Below are 22,060 nucleotides of genomic sequence, written 5' to 3' on the forward strand. Positions count from 1 at the left end.
CCGCAGTCGGCAAAATATTAACATTAAGCAACTATGTCACCTTAGAAGCTCCGTAAGTCGGCAGAGGTTGTTAAGTTGGTAGAGAACTAATACTGACTGTGTGAAATCAGGAACATTCCAGTAATGCTCAACTTCAAAAATACTTCCAAGTATTTAAATACAAAAACGATATTTTGGTGTACTCACAGATTCATTGTGCAGCTCACTGAGTCTTCTCTTCTGATTAAAGTGGGGGCGGGGCTTAGGCATCACATGGTCTGTTCTTCCATCTTTACTCTACTGTATAAACACAAACAAGACAATGGTTTCAATTTAAGACATTTTTTAGCTTAAAAACAGAGACTTCAGCCCAATCCCATCTTACTCCAAACAAAGGGCTATGAGAATCACTGGCAAGATGGAGCAAAATCTACCAAAAAAACACAGATTTTAGTATTTTCTTTGGTAAAAATTATGATAACCACTATATAACCATAGTTTAATGTGTACTTTATATTTATGACCATTTTCTTTATTACAAGCAATTAAAAAATCCCTAGAATCTCATCTCAGCATTTCAGCAGAGGAAACTGAGCTGCTCGTTCAAGCTGTGAAGGTACACTAGCAGCTCTTTAAAGGGAACAGCAATATTATTTTATTCTTTATTCTGTTTATTAATGAGGTAAAAGCTGGATTAACGCTGTTACGGAGCTCCTGAGTTTCCTGCTGCCAAGATAGAAACACAGCAGAAATGTACCTGAACACCCCTCACTTCCAGACCACCACACCCATCAGTGTAGATATATTCCTAAACTCTGACGCTGTTTTAACAGTGTGGGCGCAAGGTGTGAACATAGACCGTTGACGGGGTGTAAAATACCAGGAATTATATTTATTGATTTATTGGTGTCAGATTCACTAAATTTAACAACAAATATTCTTTAGCACAGCTTTATTACCCCTCTTGATTTGATTATAGCGGCACCATGTGGAGTAATGAAGCAGTAGTTTGACATCTTTAGAGTGCCTGTGTTCCATTAAAAATATATAGGAAAAGATTGAAATTTAATGCCACGTACGGATATCATACGTGACACATATGGACAAACTGTTAATAGTATTTGAATAATTTAACTACATATTCATTAAAGTTTTAGCCAAACTTTAGCCACACCCCATCTAGTATGTACACGCCCCATATAAAAATAAAAAACAACTGAAGAACTGAAGAACAGTGATGGTAGAGAATAGTGAAGGACGTATGAAGGTCATAACCAGCAGTGAGCTCTGATTCGTTATATTCGAATTATAACCTGCAGTTCTTTGGGTTTACATTGATAAACTCTGGTAATTAGCGCTGCGTTTTAGCGCTGATGCTAATTTGACAGCGTCTCTATCTGTCCTCCTGCTTCCTGGAGAAACAGCTTGTGTTTCAGGGCCTCTCCGCCCTGAAAATATATATATATATATATATATTAGCATCGTTGTTTCTAAATAAATTCTAAATATGAACTTGCTTTCTTTGCATTATTTGAGGTCCAAAAGCAGCACTGTACCTTTACTTCTCTCCCTGATAACGTTAGCTAACTCACCACTCGCAACATTAGTGTGTTAGCTAATTTGCTGCTTCTATCCTTGGTAATATTAGCTACCTCGCTAAAGCTAATGTTGGTACGTAAGTTAGTTTGCTGCTAACTTTAGTATGTTAGCTAACCCCTAATTAAGCTGTTAATCTTAGTTCTTTCCCCAGTTATGTTAGTTAGCTTGCTGCTAACATTGTTAGTATGTTAGCTAGCTCTAATGTAGCGCTAATGTTAGCTAACGAACTGAGGAACCATGATGGTAGAGAATAGTGAAGGACGTATGAAGGTCATAACCAGCAGTGAGCTCTGATTCGGTGTTATAAACCTGTATTATAACCTGCAGTTCTTTGGGTTTACACTGATAAACTCTGGTAATTAGCACTGCAGTTTAGCCCTGATGCTAATTTAAGAGCGCTTTTTTTTCAGGGCCTGCCTCTCATTTGCCATTCTTTTTATAGGTCACTTGATCGCAATCTGTGGTTGCTGACTGACATTGAAATAAGATGACGGTCAATCTCCAGAACCCCATAGAAATCATGTAAGATAATAGTTGGTCACAAGCCATCCAGCCAAGCTGAACTGCTTGAATTTTTGAGCTAGGAGTGGAATAAGGTCACCCAAAAGCAGTGTGTAAGACTGGTGGAGGAGAACATGATGCCAAGATGCATGAAAACCAGAACTCTTAAAGCATTAGCATCGTTGTTTCTAAATAAATTCTAAATATGAACTTGCTTTCTTTCATTTCGTTCATTATTTGAGGTCTAAAAGCAGCACTGTACCTTTACTTCTCTCCCTGATAACGTTAGCTAACTCGCCACTCGCAACATTAGCGTGTTAGCTAATTTGCTGCTTCTATCCTTGGTAATATTAGCTACCTCGCTAAAGCTAAAGCTAATGTTGGTACGTAAGTTAGTTTGCTGCTAACTTTAGTATGTTAGCTAACACCTAATTAAGCTGTTAATCTTAGTTCTGTTCCCCAGTTATGTTAGTTAGCTCGCCGCTAACATTATTAGTATGTTAGCTAGCTCGCGCTAATGTTAGCTAACAAACTGAGGAACCATGATGGTAGAGAATAGTGAAGGACGTATGAAGGTCATAACCAGCAGTGAGCTCTGATGCTTGGTGTTATAAACCTGTATTATAACCTGCAGTTCTTTGGGTTTACACTGATAAACTTTGGTAATTAGCGCTGCGTTTTAGCACTGATGCTAATTTGAGAGCGTCTCTATCTGTCCTCCTGCTTCCTGGAGAAACAGCTTGTGTTTCAGGGCCTCTCCCTCCCTCGCCCGGCGATACGATGCTCAGAAAGCAGGCAGATAACTCCTTCTCCTGAGGACAGCTCCTCCATTCCTCCCCACTATCCTCAAGATGACTAATTCACATAATTACGTCCTATTCCCCGCGCCTCTCTAAATAATTTGTTTTAAATGAGCACGGTGCGGAGGATCAGTGCCACGCGCTAGTCTGCGGTAATTACCGGGCTGACGGAGACGAGCGCCGGCGTCTGGGGCTCCTCTCACGCTGTCGGGTCATTACGTTCTGCACGGGTTATTAGGCAAACGATGGAGCCATCCTTAAATGACCTAAACACTGATCACAATCGCCCTGTTTAACCCCTTAAACTGAGGCTTTAACAGCCAGCTATTAATCTAACTCACTAACTGCTACAGATTACTCATCTACATCATCTACATAATCTCAATTATACAGTATCAATAATTACTAAATACTAAAAATCACTACAATCAGTACATTATACGATTCTGATACTTATTCAGTAAACCACACTGCCTCATTTATTATAGATTATACAGATTATATAGTTTAAACTGTGTTTAATCAGCATGCACTATGAATTAATTAGTATCTTTTATAAATGATTCAGTATCTAACATGAATTATCCAGTATCCAACATTTCTTATTCAGTATCTAGTATGAATTATTCAGTATCTACTACTAATCATTGAGTTTCTACAATTAATAATTCAGTATCTACAGTATGAATTATTCAGTATCTAATATGAATTATTCAGTATCTTTTATGAATTATTCAGTATCTACAGTATGAATTATTAAGTATCTATTATGACTTATTATCAGTTATTCAGTATCTACTACTAATCATTGAGTTTCTACAATGTATTATTCAGTATCTTATCCACTGTAAATTATTCAGTATCTATAGTATGAATCATTCAGTATCTAGAGTATGAATCATTCAGTATCTAGAGTATGAATCATTCAGTATCTACAGTATGAATTATTCAGTATCTACAGTATGAATTATTCAGTATCTACAGTATGAATTATTCAGTATCTACAGTATGAATTATTCAGTATCTGGCATGAATTATTCAGTATCTACAGTATGAATTATTCAGTATCTACAGTATGAATCATTCAGTATCTACAGTATGAATTATTCAGTATCTACAGTATGAATTATTCAGTATCTGGCATGAATTATTCAGTATCTACAGTATGAATTATTCAGTATCTACAGTATGAATCATTCAGTATCTACAGTATGAATTATTCAGTATCTACAGTATGAATTATTCAGTATCTACAGTATGAATTATTCAGTATCTACAGTATGAATTATTCAGTATCTGGCATGAATTATTCAGTATCTACAGTATGAATTATTCAGTATCTACAGTATGAATCATTCAGTATCTACAGTATGAATTATTCAGTATCTACAGTATGAATTATTCAGTATCTGGCATGAATTATTCAGTATCTACAGTATGAATTATTCAGTATCTACAGTATGAATCATTCAGTATCTACAGTATGAATTATTCAGTATCTACAGTATGAATTATTCAGTATCTACAGTATGAATTATTCAGTATCTGGCATGAATTATTCAGTATCTACAGTATGAATTATTCAGTATCTACAGTATGAATTATTCAGTATCTGGCATGAATTATTCAGTATCTACAGTATGAATTATTCAGTATCTACAGTATGAATTATTCAGTATCTGGCATGAATTATTCAGTATCTACAGTATGAATTATTCAGTATCTACAGTATGAATTATTCAGTATCTGGCATGAATTATTCAGTATCTACTACTAATCATTGAGTTTCTACAATTCATTTTTCAGTATCTTATCCACTGTAAATGATTCAGTATCTACAGTATGAATTATTCAGTGTGGAACATTTCTTATTCAGTTTCTACTATGAATTCTTCATTATCTGGTATGAATTATTTAGTATTTACTACAAATTATTCAGTATCTAGTATGGATTATTTAGTACCCAATATTTCTTATTCAGTATCTTATCCACTATGAATTATTCAGTATATACTGTGAATTATAAAGTATCCAGCATTTATTAATTAGTATCAAGTATAAATTATTCTGTATCTACAGCAAGAATTATTCGATGCTACAGTATGAATTATTCAGCATTAACTGTGAATTTTTCAGTATCTACAATATGGATTATTCAACATCTACAATATGAATTTTTCAGTATCTAGTATCAAGTATTTAGTATCTAATATGCATAACGTAGTATTTAGTATAAATTATTCAGTATCTAGTATCAAGTATTTAGTATCTAGTATTAATCATTTATTATATACTATGTATTACTCAGCATCTATGATGAGTTACTTAGTATCTAGTATGAATTTTTGAGTATATATTTGAATTATTAAATTTCTACAGTATGAATTATTCTGTATCTATTATTCAGTATCTAGTGTTAATTATTCTGTATCTTGTATGACATATTCAGTATCTACTATTAATTATTTTACAATATCATCACAAACTATTCTGTACCTACTATGAATTAACCCAGTATGTACTACAAATTATTCAAAATCTAATGTGAATTACTGAGTCTTCAGTATGAATTATCCCGTTATTTCAATGAATTACTCAGTGTCTACTTTGGACTATTCAGTATTTACGATATTTTATCCAGGATCCAGTATGAATATGTATATTTTATGAGTAAGTAACTGAATTATGGATGTATATCGAAAGTATTATATTTGTTTTTTAGTTTTTGGACTGTGAGACTGATTTTATCTGAAGTTTTTATCTCAGGTAAGAGTCTGAATCATCTCAGGTAACCTTGACTGTCTGGTCTGAGTTTGTGTTCTGATGATAATAAGAAGCTTTAGTGGACAGAAGTGCAGAAACATTGTTCACTGACTCTCAGTATCTGTTAGTGAAATATTTTATATAATCATTAAAACTTTACAAATTAGCTGACCTTGGACATTGACTATGAATAATATATTATTATTATGCTTTTTTAGTTCATAATGTGAATATGACAGTTGCTATTTGTGTTGTATCAGAATTACATCCTCGATGGAACAATAGAAATGCTGCAAAATTAATAAAACAAAGAAAAAAAATCTTTATATTAGCTTCTATTAAAAGTATAAATTGGCCAAATAAATGAGTTAATGAACAGTTTGTTGACCCACACACAGAACAAGCCACCGATATCCTACATATCTTCCTGTGTAAATCATTAAAATAAAAATAAAAAAAAAACATTTTTGAATTATTACATATTCATTTTAAGTTAAAAGTGTAAATAATGTGTAGCATTATTATATGTGTACAAACACCAACCATTATTAAAAGTAGTATATAGTTTTATCGTTCAAACTGATTTAGAAGGAAAAATAAGAAAAGGTTAACATGGAACATGCTACATGTATGCTCAATTTTAAATGACCACGCTGTGTGTATCTGTAGGTGTTGAAGTTTAAGACTTGACTCTGGACCTGAAATTTAGAATTTGGGACTTGAATTTTAAGACTTGAGACTTGACTTTAAGCTTAAGACTAGAGTCTGGACTTTGAAGTTTAAAGTTTAAGTCTAAAGTTTTATTTGAAGTTTAAGACTTAAAACTTGACTCGGGACTTGACATTTAGGACTTGGGAATTTGAAGTTTAAGACTTGACTCTGAATTTGAAGTTTGTGACTTAGATATTGGCTACTGATTTGAAGTCTAAGACTTGGAACTGGGGACTTGACTCTGGACTTAGTGTTTAAGACTTGGGACTTGACTCTGTGCTCAAAGTTTTTTTTTTTACATTACATTACATTACATTATGGACTTGACTCTGTACTTGAAGTTTTTTTTACATTACATTACATTACATTACAATTTTAAGACTTGGGGCTTGAAGTTTAAGACTTGGGGCTTGACGTTTAAGACTTGGGGCTTGAAGTTTAAGACTTGGGGCTTGACGTTTAAGACTTGGGGCTTGACGTTTAAGACTTGGGGCTTGACGTTTAAGACTTGGGGCTTGAAGTTTAAGACTTGGGGCTTGACGTTTAAGACTTGGGGCTTGACGTTTAAGACTTGGGGCTTGACGTTTAAGACTTGGGGCTTGAAGTTTAAGATTTGGGACTTGACTCTGGACTTGAGTGACACGATTTATGACTTGACTCCTGACTTGAAGTTTAAAACTTGGATTTGAAATTTGTGACTTAAAACTTGAAGATTAGGACTTGGGCCTGGACTCTGCACTTGAGTATCAAGATTTGAAGTTCAAGACTTGGAAAATAAAGTGTAAGATTTGGGACTTGGCTCTGGACTTGAAGTTTAAGATTTGGTTATTGAAGTTTAGGACTCTGAACTTGAAGTTTATGACTTGGGAAACACTTCTTACTTGCAATGTAGTGACTTGTTCCTACATCTGGTGATTAATATTACTAGAAATAGTTTTTATTTATCTGAAATAAATAAAATGTTGGAGAAACACATCTGGTCACACCTGTACATTCAACAGAAAGAAAGGCACGCTGTAGAGAACAAACCTTAAATTATGGAGTGATATTTGTTCCAGTAGGATTTGGATTAGAATTGTATACATCTGAATATATCTTTCCGTAATATGCATTTACACATACAACTTAGAAAGTAAATAAAATTAGGGAAAAATCACAGGATTTAGGTCTCAGTGTCACAGGACCTGATGACCTCCACTGTACATCAGCTCTACACTAATCACAGCCTCTTTATCTCCATCTCTAGCCCGGGTTTCCTGATGTTAATCATATTAGAGGATTTACAGCCCCAGATAAAATGGATTAGCCTGAACATCTGCTAGCTTACTCGCTCTCACCAACTGATGCCGGATATTTTTAGCATGACCTCTCGCGCTGGAAAATATCCCCACTGACATCCTGGAAACCGACTCCACGCAATTTCTTCGTAAACTACTGTCACTGAGATGAGATAATGGCGGTCGGTAGCTGAGCGCTAATTGCGTCCCGTTTAAAGGTCAGAATTCTGCGCTGAATCCAGTGCGTGTAGATAAGCCGAGTAACTGATGACTGTATGATTATCTGACTGCTGGACGCTGTTTTTTCTACAGCTTCCCTTTTTTTCTGTTAGGGAATGAGTAAACAGGTGTGTTCAGGTGTGTTTTTCCACCATTTTATTTCAGATATTTTATTATTTGCATAACAGTATTAATAGCCAGAGATGGGAACAAGTTCCTACACTGCAAGTAAAAAGTATGTCTCAAATCAAGGCTCAAGTCTCGAATTAGCAAGGCCAAGAAGAGAAAGTCCCAGGTCTTAAATGTCAAGTTCTGAGTCTTGACACTTAAATGCCAAAGTCAAATCCCAGGTTTTGACACTCAGTTTCCAAGTCAGAAAACATGACAAGTATTAAGTCAACTTCTCAAATCTTGACACTCAAGTCCAGAGTCAAGCCCAAAGTCTTAAATGTCAATTTCATTGTCAAGTCCCGAGTCTTGACACTCAAGTCCCAAGTTCAATCCCAAGTCTTGTCACTCCAGTTTCAAGTCAGAAAAGCCAAGTATCAAATCAGGTTCAGTGTCCAGTCCCACGTCTTGATATTTAAGTACCAAAGCCAAGTTGTAGGTTTTGATACTCAATTCCCAAGTCAGAAAGTGGCAAGTATTAGGACAAGTTCTAAGTCAAGTCCCAAGTCTTGACACTCAAGTACCAAAGCCAAGTCCCAGGTTTTGACACTCAATTCCCAAGTCAAAACATGGCAAGTATCAAGTCAAGTTATAAGTCTTGACATTCAAGTCCTAAGTCAAGTCTACAGTCAAGTCCCAAGTCCTAAACATCAATTCCAGAGTCAAGTCCCAAGTCTTAAACTTTAAGTCTTAAGTGTTAAACCTCAAGTCATTAGTCTTGACACTCAATTCACAAGTCAGAACGTGGCAAATATCAATTCGAGTCTGAAGTTCTAAATGTCTATTCCAGAGTGAAATCTAGAGTCTTCATGTCTCAAGTCAAGTCATAGCCTTCAAGTACAAGGTCTTAAAGTCCCAAGATTTAAAATCAATTCCCAAGTCTTGACACTCAAGTCTCAAGTTTAATCCCAAGTCAAATCAGAAAAGCCAAGTTTTAAGTAAGGTTCGGTGTCCAGGCCCATGTCCAGTCCCAAGTCTTGACACTCAAGTACCAGAGCCAAGTCCCAGGTTTTGACATTCAATTCCCAAGGCAGGTTTTAAGTCAAGTTCCGAGTCAAGTTCTAGGTCTTGACTCTCAAATCCTAAGTCAAGTCCTAAGACAATTCCTAAGTCTTGACACTCATAACTCTTAAGTCAGAACATGGCAAGAATAAAGTCAAGTTCTGAGTCAAGTCTTGACACTTAAGTTTTAGGTCAAGTCCCAAGTCTTAAACCTCAAGTCCTAAGAGTTAAAAGTCTTGACACTTATTTCCCACGTCAGAACGTAGCAAATATCAAGTCATGTCTGAAGTCCAATATTAATGTCCTAAGTCAAGTCCCAAGTCTTGCCACTCAAGTCCCAAGTTCAAACCTAAGTCTTGTCACTCCAGTTTCAAGTCAGAAAGGCTAAGTCCCAAGTCATAAACTGCAAGTCCCAAGTCTTGACATTAAAGTCCTAAGTTAAGTCCCAAATCTTAACTTAAAGTCCTAGTGTAGTCACCAAATGCAAATCCATTTCATTATTTTACACCAATAAGGTTATTGATTAGCAGTATATTAGATATACATTAATCATTAATCTTTTAAAATTTGTATTTATAGAAACAAAAATTATCTATGCATGATATTTGATAACACAAATACTACAAAATGATTTAACACGTGGCGTTACATTTATGTGAAATGCAAGAATTGCACTGACTTGAAGGAAACTTGATACATATGGTGGTTGCTTCAGTGTTTCTATGGTATCCCAGGTGGTTGCTATGGTGTTGTTAATTGGTTAATATGTGGTTGCTGAAGTATTCCACAAGTGAATGCTAGATAAGATTATACTGCAGTATTGTTAGATGACTGCTATTGTACAGCATACAGTCGGTTGTTGCTGTGGTGTCGTCGGGTGGTTGCTATCGTATCTCAGTTGGTAGCTCGGATGTTAACGGCTTCTTCTTTACATGATACATATTTAACCTGCATTTGTGGACTGCAGTGATTGATGAAGGTAACGCAAAGTAATGTAATTACATTACTTCAGTATTGTAATCCTTTAGACTGTTTCAATTACATCATTACATCATCCAGCTCCAGTGATAATGAGCTCAGATATCAGGTAGTGTAAGGCAGCATTAGGAGGAGATATGCCACACGAGTCCCAGAGTGACCAATCACGTATCAGCACCCCTATTACTCCATCAGCCAGCCCGTGCTGCCAGACGGGTCTCAATCAGGTCCTCCATCAGCAGTCAGGCGGCCTCTGCTCCCAGTGACGGATGGCTGCTGGTTCTCTGGGTTTAATGGAAAGATACAGGAGGATCCATTAGAAACCATTCACTGCTCAGCCAATCAGACGCCAGCTCTTCATCACTGTCAGCTCTATAGGATCAGCATCAGCACCAGCAGCAGCAGGAGACAACCTGAAGGAGAACACTCCTCTCTCTCTCTTTCTCTCACACCCTCTCTGTTTTTCTCTCTCTGTATTTTTCTTACTCTCTCTATACTTTCCTCTTACTCTCTTGCATGCTTTCTCTCTATTTCTCTCTTTTCCTCTCTCCCTCTTTTCTTTTTCCATCCTTCTCTCTCATTCTTTCTCTTTCCCTCTTTCTTGCTCATCATTGTCTCACTCACATCTCTCTCTTTCTCTTTTTGTCTCTTTCTCACTCATATTCCTCTCTCGCTATCTCACTCACATCTCTCTCTTACACCTTCTTTTTTCTCTTTCTTTTTCTTTCCCTTTCTCTCTTGCACAAGCTCTCTCTCTATTTCTCTCTCTTTCGTCTCTCCCTCTTTTCTCTCTCACTATCTATTTTTTTCTCTCTCTGTATTTATCTCACCCTCTCTCCATCTTCTACTTTCTTTCTTCTTGTTGCTCATCTTCTTTTCTCACAGTCTCTCCCTCTATTTCTCTTTCCCTCTTTCTTGAACATCTTCCTCTCTCACTATCTCACTCACATCTCTCTCTCTGTCTCTTTCTCTCTCTCTCTTTTCCTCTCTGTATTTATCTCACCCTCTCTCTATCTTCCCTTTACTTTGATTCTCTCTCTTTCATGCTCTCTCTCTATTTCTCTATCCTAACTCTCTCTCTCTTTCTGTCTCTTTCTCACTTATCTCTCTCTTTCTCTTTTCTTCTCTTTCTCACTCATCTACCTCTCTCGCTATTTCTCTGTATTTCTCACCCTCTCTCCACACTCATGCCTTCTCTTTCCCAAGCTTACTCTCTCTTTCTCTCGCTCTCTTCTTCTCTCTATATCTCTCTCTGCTCTCTGTATTTCTTACCCTCTCTCCATCTGCTACTCTCTCTCTCTCGTGCCTTCTCTTTCCATAGCTTACTCTGTTTCTCTTGCTCTCTTCTTCTCTCTTTATTTCTCTCTCCCTTTCTTTTCACTCATCTTCCTACCCCCCCCCCCCCTCTCTCTCTCTCTCAGGCAGATTGAACAGGATATATACACACATGGTTGAGAGTGGTGGAATGTATCACCGGCTCGGCGCTGGGAGACGCTACAGAACAGAGAGGAATCTGTTCGGTGTGACGTGATGAATTTACACGGTTAAAAAGCACCGCAGAAAATTCAGAATCGGTTCGGGCCGATCGCAGGGGGCAAGAGCGGGGCAGCCCCCCATTAACGGCCCAGCATGATGGAATATGACCCACCGCAACAAAACACACAACACGACACACACACACAACACATTACACACACAGTGCACGGTTTCCTCTCAATCAGCCCGGCGCTCGCCCTGCCAGCCTGGCACTCTCCTCTAACCGGATCTCATTCACACTAACCCACACTCTGCTGCTCAATAAACAGAGTATATGATAGTAATGCTGCTCAGGAGGAAGATAAAAGTTACCAGTGTAAGGATATTCAGTGGGTACACTAATTGTCTTTGCACACCTCCGCTCCTCACCTTGGACATTGGACCGTGATGAACAATGGTTGTGATGGTTGAAGGTTTCCAAATGTGAATAGTGCCAAATTCCAATTTCAGTGTAAATATGAAGTCATAGTCTTCACAAAGACATACTCTCTGAGTTTGTCTGTAACCAAGAGACCAATATTGTATTCAAAATATACTATACAATATTCTTAACTGCTAACTTGCTTGACTTGGACTTTTAGATTACTTTAGGAATATTTTTATATTGTTTTAAATGCCAATTTAGGTCACAATAAACCGTTAACTGTTAATCTGTAGTCATTACTTCATTGAGTCTTTTTTCTAGTAGAGCATTAGAGCCTAAGAGGTCTGTGGTCTGAGATTCTTTGAGTTTCTAGACTTCTATAGTTATATAGTGAGTTTCACTGGGAGCTACATCACACACTTAACTACTGAGGGGAACAGAAAGATTGAGTGTTATGTTCTGTAACCGCTAGTATTGACTCGAAGTTCTGGAGCGCTGAACATCTCAACCCATGCACTGGGCTGTTTTCACATGTTTTGTAGTATTTTGAGTGTTGTGTACTTTTTATACCTTCTTCTATTACTAAACCATTTAACCAGACCTGGTTTTGCTTAGACAGATTTTAATTCTATTACAAAAGTGAGGAGGGATGGACGTAAGTGCAGAAATATTTATTAAATAAATAAACTAATAAACAAACAAACAAACAAACAAAATAACCAAAGTTACACTGAATACAAAATTAAGGAAGACTAAACTAGAAAACAAGAAACTAACAAACAGCATGAGACTAGAAACAGACCTGACAAGACTAAGGGCGGCAAACAAACCAACACGAACAAAAGACTAGACAAAGAAGGCTTGAAACAAAGGGGCTTATATACACAAGGAGGGAACAGGAAACTGGAAACACCTGAGGATCAATCATGAGGGGGCGGGGTTACAAATAACTGATGACAGGGTGGGGCTAGGGCGGAGACAGGACCAAAACACAACAGAAGCACATGGCTGGAAACACATGACAGGTAAACAGAGGGGAGGAGCACAAGAGACCAAATGAGAGAGAAACACAAGATAGACATGGGCTAAACTGTGACAAATTCCTATTAAGCGTGCTACTGATACTTATAAACTTATTTTTACCTAGTTGGTAATTATAAAATGGAGTAAGATTAGTTTAAATTAGTATCTCACCTAAGTCTCTTCTAAAGTACCGGAAAGACGAAATGCGCATTAGGAGGACAAAGATTATAAATTTAGACTGATATCAGTCATATTTATTGAGCTACACATACAGAAGCAGTGTGTAACTCATGTGTAACTCATGTGTAATGTATCACATGTCCAGAAGGTATGGTCTCGTCATGGTGTGTTTAGAAATTTCATGCAAAAAAGAAACAAATAAAAGATTCATTTTAGTAATCTATAGTAATCTTTGCAGCTTGATTTAGGTCGTGTGAGTTTGTCTTTGCTATTGTAATGACGGGAAAAGTACACCTTGCGTGGCTCTTAATTGATCATGAGTGTGTTTTAGACATAAAGGGAAATAAACCAATCAGAGCATCTCTTGCTCATCATTCTCTTTAAGAGTAGAACCAGGTGAGCTCTGACTTTGGTGGATTGCTATTGTAACAGTGCAGCTACCTGGACGTATTCAACAAACTCTTCTCAGCAGAGGAAACTGGGCTGCTGGTTGACGCTGTGAAGGAGCTCCAGCAGCTCATTTACGGGAACAGCAATGTTATTTTATTTACTATTCTGTTTATTGTTGATGTAAAAGTTGGGTTTGTGCTGCTGTGTGTTCATGTGTTACAGAGATAGCATTGAACGTCTGACTGTTGGCGTCTGTCTAGGTTGTATTCAGTCAGTGGGGCTCCTGTGTTTTCTGTTACCAAGATAAACAAGATAAAACTCCAGAAATGTACCTGAACACACCTCATTTCCAGATCACCACGCCCATCAGTGATTCAGGGAGCATGAGATCATCATTTATTATTTTCACACATGGATTGAGAGAGTTCACCACAGAGTCCAGATCTTAACCTCATTGAGAGTCTTTGGGATGTGCTGGAGAAGTGCTGCTTTGTGCATGCTGCTGCAAAATATTGGAGAAAAATTTATGCAACACTGGATTGAAAAAAATCTTGTGACATTATTTGAAACCTTCAGCACTCAAAGCTAAAGGCGGTCCAACCAAATATTAGAGTGTGTGACCTTTTAATCTTTTTTTTTTTGGTTGGTTGGTTGGTTGGTTTGACAAATAGTGCGAAACTTCTAGTCCTAATGAAACTTTGAGGACAGTGATCATCATCAGTCATGATCTCCATGAACATGATTTACTGATGTATGATTGAAACATTCATTTTCTGCGTAACCTTTGCGTTAATCTTTAGTTTCGTAATCGCGGGCGAAGGCGAAGGAGTTTAATTTGAATAAGTGAAGCACCTCAGGGCTGCCGGAGTTTGAGCGTCTGGTTGAAACTTGATTAAGACAGTAGCTCGCTCCGTCATTACAGGCTGAATTATTGATCTTCGGTGAGAGAGTGCGTGTCGCCGGAGGCGCCGTCTGTCCACTCCTGACCTTCTGTTCTCGGAGGAAAGACATCCGGCGGAAAAAGGCGAGCGGAGGCTAAACCGCGGCTTAAAATTACATTCATCCCGTGGCTCGGGGGCTCCGCAGGCCAGAGCTAGAGTGGGATATTAACCAGCTGAAGTTCAGGCCATCGCCCTGCTATCACGCAGCTCTCGCGCCATCGCTCTCGCCTCACTCTCACATTTGCGCCAACCAACACCAGCCAGCGCTGACAACCTCAATTTCTCAGCAGCGTTTACCAGAGACAGAAACGGAACCGCTAGCCCCGACCACCTTTCGTCTGGCGCAGCGGCGTGACCGGAGACCACCGCCGCCGCCGACGTTTTCCAGTCTAGTGCTAATTATACTCTCGCCCATTCTCTCTCAGAATAAAAGAACGAATTTTCACGAGCCGCCAGACGAGGCTATTTAAACCTATTGACATCCTCCCGAACAAAAACGGCGCTTCTACTTTCAGGTTAATGGACGCGTTCAGCGCGCTGTCTTTTGAGCCGCTGAGCTCCAAAAAGAAAAGAAAAAGGGAAAAATCTGGAGGCTGTAATAATGAAGGCTGAATTTAGCTCTGCACTGTAAAAAATGAGGCGTTGAAAGAACTTAAAAAAATTAAGGCAATAGTTTGCATGGATCTTTTTGAGTTGAAATAACTTTCTGTTCTTTTAAGTAAATGGAACTTGTCTAAGCCACTTAAAATATACTTAAATAAATTATCATAGTATAACTAAAAAACACCAAGTTATATCAACTTATTTTTTTACCTACCATTAACTTAAAATATTTAAGTTATTTCTACTATTTTTTTTAATAAACACAACTACATTAAATCAAAATTAAAATCTATGAATTTGAGTTGTTTTAACTAATTTGTTAAAGTTCTACCGACATAGAAAGATCCATGCAAACTATTGCCTTAATTTTTTTGCTTTTGTATTTCTTAAAATATAACTACACTTACTTAGCACTCAAATAAATCAATTCTCAGACTTTTAACCACTTTTGCATTTATTGGCAGGTTTTAGTAAAAAAAAAATTATCATGTTTTATTACACCAAGTCAACTTTACACCAGCGTTCTCCTTCAAGCCTATTTGAGGTAGCAAGGCTTAATTAACAGCTGTTGTTTTAAGAGACAGCACCTTGTGAGAAAGTTTCAGTCCATCCTGTTCCATAAAAAGCTTCTGAAACACTTCCAATGTGTATGTCAGTGGTTTAGGGTACTGCAAATTCAAGGCATATATGAACCCCAGAAGTGCAGCACATGCCTGTGGGACATTTCCAAGACCAGCCAGTACCTCTTGACCCTCAAAGACGGTACCTTCATCCTCTGTTGCACCCTCTTCCTTCACTGTGAAGATCTTCATGATGTGCTGTGAAATATTGACCTCACCCTCATCCTGTTAAAAAATGAAAAAATACAAATGTAGATGGTTATCTACAAAAAAAATAATTGAAGACATACTTTGTCCTTAAATTAACTAGGGTTGCTGAACCGGCCCATGCGAGATTGTTGTTAAATTAGAAGAGAAAAGTAAATCTAAGTTGCGCTATCAGCACCGAAAACCTTCGAACGCATCTAAACGGTGTATTATCTTAGTGTATTACGTAGTTTTGCGCTTCTCCTGCAGAGAATGAAAATGGAACAAAAATTTGTTTTACAGCTAAATAAACATAATTTAACCAGATCTGTAAAAGTGTAATATTTTAAAAAATGACCTAAAAAGAATGCTGTGCTATGAAATAAGCAAATCAAACAGCACCTCAAAAGTCTTACATTAATTGTATTCATTATGTATGTTTCCAGTAATAATTCTGAAAAATAAAACAGCTTGGAGTCCTAGAAAACAGGTTTTCAGCCTGACATTAATGCACTTCTCTAAGCCCAAAAAGTCCAGATTTCTCTCACTGAGCTAAAAAAAGAACTGAGGTAGAACAAACATACAAATGCATTTATTGCTTTATTATTATAAATGCTGTACAGCCCTACAGTATACATGTATTGTGCAGAACCAAGCTATGTATAATAGTCTGGCCCTCTAAAACCGTTGCAATTCCTCATTTGGCACCTTGGAAAAATGTATTGCCCTCCCCTGGGTTAAATATAAGGATAAAAGGGAATATTTTGTAGTTTGAAGTTACTGTTAGGTTTAGTGATTGTTTTATAGTAACAGGAAAATATAGTGGAGAATTAAACAAATACAATAATTTACTGAAGTTATAGAACACCCTTAAGAAATATATGGTTTCAGATGTGTCCATCAGACAATTAATGCTATGAGTCTGAAAAAATGTGTCTTTAATGAGAAATTAAAATAAATACACAAATATTTTGTTCCACACTTGAACACAATAGAACAAGGGAACACTTGGATTGTGAAAAGCAAAAACAGCAACAAACGCCCAAATCTGGACTTTGCAGCTGTGAACTAGAAAATACACCTAAAATACAAAAAAAAGTTATGTTTTATTGATCTTTTGGGCAATGTTCTGTTCTGAATAACTCGCACAGTGCACAAAGGGTGGTCTATGTATTGCACTGTACTGTATATAGATAAATGTTATTTAAAATAAAGTTACAACGCTAATAAACACAATAAACATTGCCACCCCTGAGAAATGTCAACAAACCAGGCAGTAAAAATAATTTTGCATAACTGATCTTTACTTTAAAATATCTGTGCGCCACAACTGTGAGCTGGCACAACTAGCACCCTTAAAAAAGAATTCTAAAGAACTGCTGGGTAATTGTGTGAGAATATTACTTTCAGCTCATGCATATGCTCCTGTAGTCAATAATGTTAAAACCTCTAGTACAGTACTACCCCAAATGGTGCTTAGTTCACTGTAATGTCAATCACTGCAGATTTTACTTACAAAGTGTTCTGCGAGCAGGCCATGTTCCCCCCACATACTCCACCAGGCTCAGTGGTGACTGCTCCCTAGACAAACAAAACATTTTTTAATCAATTTTATAAAAGCACAAGTAATGCTGCTGTTTTTGTTCTTAATAAAGTGCCACAAACAGGCTCATTGTTGTTTATTCCAACAAGATCCAACAAAGATGGAGCTTCTCCTGAGAATGAGATTACTCATGTCGGGTGCTAAAAAAATCTGTTGCTAATTCAAATATCTCTTTTACAGTGTTCTCAAAAAACGTGAATTAAAATTGTAAGAAAAACAAAAACATTCCTACAGTACTGCACATTTATTGGCACCTTTATTTAAAAATAAAAATAAACTTACCTTGACCAAACAGCTCATTATGCCTTGCATTCTTCTTCCTGACGCTCCGGCCTTGGCACTGAAGATAGAGAAGTTTTTGTGTAACGTATACTGGTCAAGCTTTAACATGAATTTTGACTCCAGATGCAAAGTAACGTTAGTTATGCCCTGGAACTCCTCTTTGATATTTAAATGAACAAGTGCACAACTCAAAACAGTGTGAAATAACTAAATCGCTAAGTGGATCTAAAAACATGGTCAACAGGCAAGTTAAATTTTGAACAAATACAAAACAAAACTAGCAAGGTTAGCTAACTCTATTATCCCCAGTCCTTATCCACACACTGAGCCCCCACGTTAGCAATTTACCCGCTAAAAACGCTCTCCAGACTTGCTAGCTAGCTAAGTTAACTCTTATCCCCAGTCCTTATCCACACACCAAGCCCCCACGTTAGCATTTTGCCCGCTAAATATGCTCTCCAGACTAGCTAGCTAGCTAAGTTAACTCTATTATCCCCAGTCCTTATCCACACACCGAGCCCCACGTTAGCATTTTACCCGCTAAAAACGCTCTCCAGACTAGCTAGCTAGCTAAGCTAACTCTTATCCCCAGTCTTTATCCACACACCGAGCCCCACGTTAGCATTTTACCCGCTAAATATGCTCTCCAGACTAGCTAGCTAGCTAAGTTAACTCTTATCCCCAGTCCTTATCCACACACTGAGCCCCAACGTTAGCATTTTGCCCGCTAAAAACGCTCTCCAGACTAGCTAGCTAGCTAAGCTAACTCTTATCCCCAGTCTTTATCCACACACCAAGCCCCCACGTTAGCATTTTGCCCGCTAAAAACGCTCTCCAGACTAGCTAGCTAGCTAAGCTAACTCTTATCCCCAGTCCTTATCCACACACCGAGCCCTCACGTTAGCATTTTGCTGTGTAGCCAAACAATCTTCTAGCTCACCAGAAACGTCAGCCAAAAGTGAGGGCTGACTAGTTATCTAACCACGATGTATGTATTTCTACAATTAGACTCTTATAATGTTATTTGGCAAGTAAACTTTTAGGTTGGACATGAATATTTTAGGAGAAATGTATTTAACATTGCTTACCTGCCAGTCGAACGGCTGTAAATGGTGCACGTCTTGCTCTGTATTTGAACCAAAGCTTCTTTTAATTTGAACTGATTCAAATAAAGTTGTGTCAACTCAGTTCAACATTGTTGCTTGAAACTTAAAAAAATTAAGTAGATTTTGACAAGCTTGTTTAGTTCAGTTTATAATGCAAATTATAAGTTCAGAAAACGTAAAAAAAAATAATAAACAACATTAAAGTAATTTAATTGTTTGCGTTTCATATAATTTTTTAAGTAATATTTACTTCGAGCTAGAATCACTTTTTACAGTGTGTGGGGCTGTTTGCGCCTGGATGGCTGGATGGTATTAAATATCATTTGCGTGGCTTTTGTTCAATTTTTTCGTCGGCTTCTAGCAAAATATGAAATGTGACTCTGAAAAGCTTGTTTGTTCCATTAATTGTTAATTGTTCATTAATTTCTCCAAATTTTCATGTAATCCTGTTGTTGGAGTGTGTAAACAGTATTATTCAGAATAAGGGGGGTTTTGCTGTGAAACTGCATTTCACCAGCTTCTTAGCAAAATATAAAAATAAATAAAATAAAACATGGCTTGGAATATTGTCCAGAGCCTTAACTTCCATTAAATTCTCCAAATTTACGTCCCACCATTAGAAATGTTCTCAATTTATGTGTTTCTTTAGACCCATATAATTGTCTCAACATTGTAAAAGTTCAGTCAGGGGATAACAGTCAATGAAAAACCAATGTTAATCAGTATTCATACCAAACACCGGAAAATGTTTGTGCCTGGATGGTTGGATGGTATTAAATATAATTTGCGTGGCCTTTGTTCAATTTCTTCGTCGGCTTCTAGCAAAATGTGAAATGTGACTCTCAAAAGCTTGTTTGTTCCATCGTCAAAAAAAAAAAAAAGAAAATTTCATTAATTTCTCCAAATTTTCATGTAATCCAGTTATTGAAGTGTGTAAACAGTACTATTCAGAATAAGGGGGTTTTGGTGTGAAACTGGGATATTTATAATAGAAAAATTTACTTACTTGTATTTCACCAGCTTCTAGCAAAATATGAATGTTTTTTTTTTCATTAAAAATATAAAAAAATAATAATAAGATAATAAAACATGGCTTGGAATATTCTCAAGAGCCTTAACTTTCATTAAATCATGGCTGGATGGTATTAAATATCATTTGCGTGGTCTTTGTTCAATTTTTCCGTCGGCTTCTAGCTTCTTAAATATGAAATGTGACTCTCAAAAGCTTGTTTGTTCCATCGTCAAAAAAAAGAAAAGATGGCTTTAAAGGAAATTTCTACAGTTAATTTCTCCAAATTTCCGTATAATTCTGTTATTGAAGTGTGTAAACAATATTATTCAGAATAGGGGTGGGGTTTGGTGTGAAACTGGGATTTATAACTAAATTTAATAAATAAATTTACCTACTTGCTTTTCACCAGCTTAAAGAAAAATATGAAAAAAGAATATTCTCAAGAGCCTTAACTTCCATTAAATTCTCCAAATTTATGTATCACCATTGGAAATCATGTGTAAATCATGTTAAATTCATGTGTTTCTTTTGAATAATTTAGATGTGTTAACATTGTAAAAGTTCAGTCAAGAGATAACAGTCAATGGAAAACCCAATGTTATCAAACACCTGAAAATCCAGACCAAAGTTTGAATCAGGTATTTTACATTGTATTCTTTAAATTTAGCCAAATATCCAGTAAATTTCGTTCCACTTCACAATTGTGTCCCACTTGTTGTTGATTCTTCACAAAAAATTGCAATTTCATATCTTTATGTTTGATGCCTGAAATGTGGCAAAAGTTCAAGGGGGTCAAATAATTTTGCAAGGCACTGTAAACCAATAGGGAGTCAGAATGGTATATGTTTATACTTCTCTACATCCAATCACAATCAGATTCACTCTATCTGGATGGAGAGATTTATCTGGATAGGGGTTTTATTGAAGGATGAGAAGCCGGAATAAAAACCAGCTGAAATGAAACAGGAGTAACGAGGCTGTTTTTAAAATGTAAAGAGTAGAAAGTTACTTTGGTACCACTTTGAAATAAAACTACCCTTATAAAGTGTTTATAAATGGTTTATGAATTAGTTTATTAGTTATTATTGATTAGGTTGCAAATACTTTAAAAACCACTGATAAACAGTTCAAACACATCAATTGAAGAGGCAACAGTGATCCATTTTTAATTATTTGCAACCTAATTAATAACCATAAATAAACCCTTTATAAAGGTAGTCTTATTTTTTAAGTGGTACCGTTACTTTAAGTTACAATTTTTATTCCAGTAAAGTATAGATAATCAACATTTCTACTTAAGTCACTTAACGAAGAACGTAAGATTACATATTTTGGTTGGACAGTGAGTGGAATCACCATGTAGAAAATTAGTAGGTGTTTCTAATAAAGTGGCCACTGATTAAGAACAAGATCGTAAACTGCAAAAAAACAAATCTATTTAAATTGAGACATAAATGCCTAAATTAAGCAAAAAAATCTGCCAAATGGGGTAAGCAAAATTTCCTTATAAAGTATTTTTAAAATAAGCAACGTTAAAGCCTCAAAATGAGTGAAGGAAGACTCAAATCAACAAAAATATTTTATTCACTAGCTTAAATTTCTACACAAGTATCAGAACAACTTGACTGGTGACTTTTTGTGTTTATCTTAAGTTCAAATGACTTAAAATAAGGTGAAAATTCTAAGTAAGACTCAATAAGATAATTATTCCTATAACAATCTTAAATTACTAAAACCAAAATTCTTATCAGAGCAAGAAATAAGATTTATAGCTTTGAAACTAGATCATTTCACTTGCTAAGATTTAGTTTTTTGCAGTTTAGTAGGTGTTTCAATTAAAGTGGCCACTGATTAAGAACAAGATAGTAGTACACTGCAAAAAACGAAATCTTAGCAAGTGAAATGATCTAGTTTTAAAGGAATAAATCTTATTTCTTGCTCTGATAAGAGTTTTTAGTATAACTAAGCATTGTGAATGTAAGATTGGTTTACATATTTTAGAAATAATTATTATCTTATTCAGTCAAACTTAGAATTTTCACCATTTTTTAAGTAGTTTAAAAAAAAAAAACACACACACACAAAAAGTCACCGGACAAGTTATTCTGATACTTGTGTAGAAATTTAACGTAGAAAAAAAATTGGCTTGATTTGAGTCTTATTTCACTCATTTTGAGGCTTTGTCATTGCTTATTTTAAGAATAGTTTATATGAAAT

General features: G+C 36.3%; 1 long non-coding RNA gene across 2 annotated transcripts; it reads right to left on the reverse strand.

The window, feature by feature from the left end:
- Window positions 1-15,467: 15,467 nt before the first annotated feature.
- Window positions 15,468-18,943, reverse strand: LOC111194872 (uncharacterized). 2 transcript variants are annotated; one of them, XR_007424060.1, is made up of 4 exons: window positions 18,814-18,943; window positions 17,726-17,783; window positions 17,357-17,421; window positions 15,468-15,879 (listed from the first exon to the last, which is right to left on the reverse strand). It is a non-coding gene; the product is annotated as an uncharacterized LOC111194872 (long non-coding RNA). The 2 variants fall into 2 exon arrangements; XR_002651317.2 differs by lacking the exon at window positions 18,814-18,943 and having other exon boundaries at window positions 17,726-17,940.
- Window positions 18,944-22,060: the final 3,117 nt, after the last annotated feature.

The sequence above is a fragment of the Astyanax mexicanus genome, chromosome 14 (genome assembly GCF_023375975.1).
Source record: "Astyanax mexicanus isolate ESR-SI-001 chromosome 14, AstMex3_surface, whole genome shotgun sequence".
NCBI classification, from domain to species: Eukaryota; Metazoa; Chordata; class Actinopteri; order Characiformes; family Acestrorhamphidae; genus Astyanax; species Astyanax mexicanus.